Below are 6,357 nucleotides of genomic sequence, written 5' to 3' on the forward strand. Positions count from 1 at the left end.
TATAGGAAAGTGATATTTGAAGATTGTCCTTGTAGTTTAAAGACATTTCGATTGACAATCACAGATTTTGAAAAGTGGCACAGGCAGTAAGATAAAAGGCAATTTTCACGAAACTTTTGTTTCATGGCATTTGATCCTATTTCTGATAAGAATCAAAACTCTCTATGGGACCAACTCAGGTAAGTAGGTACCTACTAGAAATGTCGGAAATTGCAAAAAACTTCAAAATAAAAATGTGACAGTAGGAATAAGTCGTTCGCTTGGTGGCAAGGCCTATCCATGCAATGCCACTCAAAGGTTTAAATCGCTAAGACCTGAGGGACTCTGCCACTGCGCCCGTCTCACCCTGAGACATAAGTTACAAGTCTGACAAGTCCCGAGTGCTTGTAATTTAACCAGTACCTTTACCCTTCCAAACAGGAACGCATAATGCTCTTATTACCGCGATGCGGCAGAAACAGGTGAGGTGGCAGTACTTTCCTGGACGAACTCTTTCACTAGGAGCTCTATTGCTACTAAATAATTATTTATTAATTAGTAAACTTTTATTAAATAATTAATTAGTAAACGTTGGATAGAAACAGATGGAGGCAGATCACCCGCTTCAGCACATGAGGGAACGACTAGAGAGAGTAAGCTTTTTAAAAAACCAATAAATATTATTTAAAAGGAACTTGCTTTTATATCGGTAGCTAGCCCATAATAAACAAATCTGTAATAAAATACTTAACAGCACACTATCAGCAAATGTTTGTGTCGACATCCACGAAGAAAATAAAATAAATGTGTGACGAGTAAAACCTATTTATCATTGGACTGTTTTCTCTCTGAAAAACTAATCTATTTTTGAGAAACGTATTTCAACGCTGTTTGACGGCGAATTTATGTGAGGAGATATGTTTTTTGTTGAATTTTTAATGAGTTGACTGATTTTTATGGACGTTATAAGACTGATCGTTGAGCTTAAAAAAATGTTTTATTGCGTATCTCGTAAATACACAAATACTTACCTTTTGGGTACCTATTACTGGAGTTTATTTGGGAGTAGTTTCTACTCAGTAATACAGTCATTGAGGATGACACCTGTTCTACCTGTAAACCCAAACTGTTCGCTAGAGCTATGCTGGGGGACTTTGCAGTATTGAGCATTGTTCACGCAATCGGCCACAAGTGCCACGAGTTCAAATTCCTTTACGGACAAGTCGGGCTATGTGCCTATTCGATTACTTGAGTTTATGTAAAAGGATGTATAATTCCTAACCTTGAAAACGACTTTACCTTACCTGAGTCCTAAAAGAATTTGGAATACTAAATTTTTCTGTTATAGGCCATTTCTCACGTCTAATTTCGAAGTTTCTACGCATGTGATTCCACTGGGAATTCCAGAGAACTCAGTTGTCCAGTTTTTCCTGCTTATAATTTCACGAAAGCAGTTTGCACAATGTTATTTCCCTTGCTAAATCTATCGCTAAATCTGCTATTCTCTAATCTGTTTTTCCATACACTTGATATCTATCTTTTGGAATGTACTCTTTAGCACGAAAAGTATTCGCGTAAACTTTACGGATTCTTAATTTAAATAGAGATACCCGTTCGCGCGTTTACAAATTTGATGACTGTGTTCTTCAACCATTTCTGAGGGAGATGCTAGACAATCATGAAGGAAGAGTTATGTAGTATCGCTTCAAAATCCTTGCTCTCAAAGTCGAGTCTTATCGAGTTCGAATCAGTCGCCGTATCGTACCACTGCTTCTTTTTGTTTGTCCAGTTACACCGACTAGTCTATCAGTGGTCTTGTTTGCAAGTAACTGTTTTCATACTTCCATCAGCTGGCAGCGTCACGTTAGAAATCCGTGCTTCGTTCAGAACTTGCCTGCGTATGACGGCTTCTCCCATTACCTACTGGTCGAGTTCCGGAGTCACCTTGTCGCTATATTTGTCGGCACCATCCGACCCTTTTCCATTGTTGTTCAGTTTTAGTTCGATAACAACAACCGTTGTACACTAAACCCACGCCACACAATCCTGTTCTTCATCTTTTTTTTTGTAATATTCAAGTGTCGGAACAAACAAATCGTGTGCCTGAGACAAAAGTTGACAAGTGCCATGTGCCTGCAATTTCACCAGCACCCTTACCCGAAATCGAAACGCAGTAATGCTCACATTACTGCTTGGCAGCAGAATTAGATACTTCTTTGGACGAACTTTTTCACAAGGAGCTCTGCTACTGCAAAAACCTATAATATTGTTTTCGTTTTTTTATATATAATTTGTATTTTCCTTTTATTCTTTTACTTTTTCGATTTCATAGTTCTTTACCTCTAAATCACTGTCGCTTCACGATACAATGAACTTAAATGGAAAGAAATATCAGAGTTATTCCACTTTATTTTGATAACGTCCCAAGGAAAAAAATACTTGTAAGATCAAGGACAGTCATTTGGTACCAGTACTTTTCTCATTATTTTGATCAAAAGGGTTTATCACGAGCTCTCTACCTATATTCCCCACTATACCATATATAAGTAGATATACCTACACTCACTATAACATATTTTAGGGAACTTTTCTTATTTGGTTCTGGTTTGGGCATGCTGAGAAGAGCCTAAATGTGAATTCGTTGCTCTGGTACTTATGGTACAGGGTTTAGCACCAGCTAATTGGTGTTGTTGTCTGGCATACTATTAAAACAACCGAAATCGAAAGTTGACAAGCTAATAACCAATCAATAAAAAAAAACCAATAACTAATAATAATGATCGGAATAATGGAGTTCATTTAACTAAACTAAAGAATAACGTGGAAATTACCTTCTACAAATCCCGTGACGTCTTGGAAATGATTATATTTGAATATGCCCATTGTTAATGAAATTCGAGAGCGTTGGCGACAAATTATAACTTTAACTGCCTCCGTAGCCGAACGGTTATCTTGCTCGACTGCGACGCAGAGGTCCAGGGTACGATTCCCGGGCCGGGAGAAATATTTATGGCCTACATTTATTTCTCTTGTGAATTTGGGTGTAATTTGTGGTTGTCTATGTGTCTCCATGGCACTCGTAATACAGGGTTTCCCTATGTTATTATTATTTCCCATTACGTATTTGCTTTAAGCGAATGTTTCAGAAAGTAATATTCATAATTGTGTTTCTTTAGGTGCTAAAGTATTCAAATACTTTGACTATTTAAAAGTAAACATATATAGGAAATGAAACTATTTTTCATTTAAATACGGAAAAATAGTTTCATTTTCTATGTGTTACAATTGCGAAAACCAAAGAACTCGATAAGTAAACATATAATTTATAATTTGGAATGTTTAGAAATAGAACAGTAAAATAAGAAATTTTATACGCATTGATAAGGAAATGGGTATGTCCATACAAAAAAAATGGTCATACTTTAGGTAAATTAACTTTCTCAATTAGGATCACTGCTAATAATAACACTTAAATTAAATTATACTTAAAATGGAACACTACCGACTACTAAGAAAAACTCTTTCAATTCGGGTGCAGTCGAACCAGCGCCTTCAAGCAATCCGTGCTAGACACCCTGCCAATTAAGCCAGGGAACGTACCAGCAAACCTTACGAAATTTTCTATAGTTTTTGGTTTTCAACGACTTTTTTGCCGTAGCGTCTATGAGAAATCTATTTCTTCACTCTGCCAGTTACTTTTACAGCTACCAGCAGCTGACTAGGGTTTTTGCTATAATAATTGTAAATTTTAAGTTTGTTAAATGTCACGATGTTTTACTTTCTTTTTGATATTCCATTATTTTTTGGGAAATTACTCCACTAGTACAATATCATGGCAGAAAAACTTAAAAATAGCTTAAATTATAATTATAACTTTTTTGTAAAAAAAAACCGACGAACGAAAGTACGCGAAACCGGATTCATCCCCTAGTTTGCCACCCTTAGAGGTGAAATATTTACTTCAAATTTAAATGTGACCAATACTGAGGTACTCCCGTCCAACAAAAAATAATCAGAACGAGGAATAGATTCAGAGTCTAGGTTTAAAATGCCATGTGCAACTTATGAACATGCCAGTTTGAGGTTAGGGTATGCCTCCATTTTGCACCGGCCATCGTCCTTTCATACCTTTATCCCTCTCACGTTGTTACCTGGACGATGTCTTTCGATTTCCACAATGACGTACACAACACCCAACCAAGCAAAGACCGTAGTTTTTGGCACTAAATTGTCCTAGCAACTCTCACCGAAATTTCAAAGTTTCGAAGTCAATGTCATTATTTAGAAACACGCTGTAAAAAAGCATTACGTATGCGCAAAATATATCTCTATCATTTTAAATATTTTAAAAGAAGACATTCTGTTTTTCTCGCTAAAAATCTTTGTCGTTTATCACATATGAGTATTATGATAAAAAATGTGTTGTCACCTATCATTTTGTGTAATCGCTATAAAATTTATAATGATGTTTAGATAATGGCAATGCCACATGCGTCGTACGACTTTTCAATAGATAGTCGGATTCTTCTAAATTACATAGCAACAGATTGGGGGTCGTATTCCAGAACTCTACTCAATGCTCAAGTCAGGACTTGAACATACTTGAGTATGATTTCAAGCACTGGATATACGACCCTAATGGCAAGGACTTGAGTATGATTTTCACTGCTCACTGCAATACTCAAGTCCTGTTTTGAGTATTGAGTAGACTTCTGGAATACGATCCTCAGTATTCATTCTTTCTTCGTGAGCCGTTACTGGTAAATATTGAATATATAAATATTAGAACTGCATCACATACATTGCTCTAATCCCAAAGTATGTAACTAAAACACTTGTCTGATTTGCATAAATCTGAGACAGCGACGGTGCTACAAACACCCAGGACCCGAGATAATATAAAAAATTTTAGTTTTCTACATTGAACCAGCCGGGGATCGAAACCAGGACCTCATAAATGGTGACATCATGAAAACTAGTGTGCAAGCCAGTTAATCACGGAGATCGTCAAGAAGAAGCAAACAGGAAGAAGAGAAGTTACTAGTGGAATAGTAACGGCTGGAGAAGAAATAATGCCCCACAGGGCTCTGATTTTTACTCCAACTCGTTTACTGTATCTGCTATCCGTCTATGAAATTCTCTCCCAGAACCTATTCGTCGATCACCTTCTCTTGATTCCTTCAAACGTCGTGTTATGGATCATTTCCTTAACTACTAAGTCTTTTTTATCTCCATTCCTTCATTTTATTTTCTTTTATGTTATGAGTCCTTTGTATATTTATCTTATTATTATTACTATTTATTTTATTGTCCTACAAAAGTATTTAAGTATTCTTATTATACATATATATACGAGTATAATATTATTATTATTATTTGTGTATTTATTTATAACCACTTTCATTACAAGATATTCTTTGGTTGCACTCACCATTCCAACTGTTAAATTTCTGTCCTTAGGATGCCTGAAAGATATTGCTACTTAGCAATAAGACCGCCTGTAGTACATTATTTTACTCTGTGACATAACTGTTCTGTTTTGTCCTGTGTGTTCTGTTTTGTCATGTGCAATAAAGAATATTTCATTCATTAATTCATTCAAAGAATGAATACCCAGTGTAACGGTTTCCTTCCTCCCTTTCTCCATTCTTCGCGATTTAATGTTACTATAATATCTAGCTCGTCACGAAATCTTCTTTTAGGCCTTCTACTTTTTTTGAGTATGGTACTGTACCATACGATTCGTATTCCTTCCTAATCCGAGAAAATACAAATGTCTCTTGTATACCTAGAGATAAAATGACACTTGTGACATTTCGGACAGTCATTTCTGATTCGGAACGGGCCCTGTGTGTGTGATATCGGTTCACAAATGACGGATTAAGCGGTCATACACACACATTAAAATACAGTCGAATAGAGAATCTCCTCCTTTTTTTTAAAGTCGTTTAATAACAACAATGCCATAAAATAATCTGTGATATGACAATAATAAACGGCATATCGCACCACGTTATAAAATATCAAAGGAACTGACAGATGCTGTGTTTACCATTCGCTAGTAGCACTGTACGCTGTTGTAATTATCACGGATATGTGTCGGTAGCTCCGTATTTTTAGAAAAATTTTATTCATAAAATCTATCGACGACTCTTCTACAAGGACAAAGTAAAAATAATTCAAACACTAATGAATGTTTTTACAAGCGTAGTCCGCATGGATCTGTCTTTGGGATTAAAATAACTACAAAGTGAATTTAGAATACTAGAAATAGCGAGGATGGTAATCCAGTATCGTCATCACTGGCCTCATTGCATTTTAGTATGATGCTAAAATATCTCTTAGAAGCTACATTTTAGTTCACCAATTTGACGGGAA

This window comes from Hyposmocoma kahamanoa, unplaced genomic scaffold (genome assembly GCF_003589595.1).
Source record: "Hyposmocoma kahamanoa isolate Upper Pololo Valley unplaced genomic scaffold, ASM358959v1 76, whole genome shotgun sequence".
Taxonomy (NCBI): Eukaryota; Metazoa; Arthropoda; class Insecta; order Lepidoptera; family Cosmopterigidae; genus Hyposmocoma; species Hyposmocoma kahamanoa.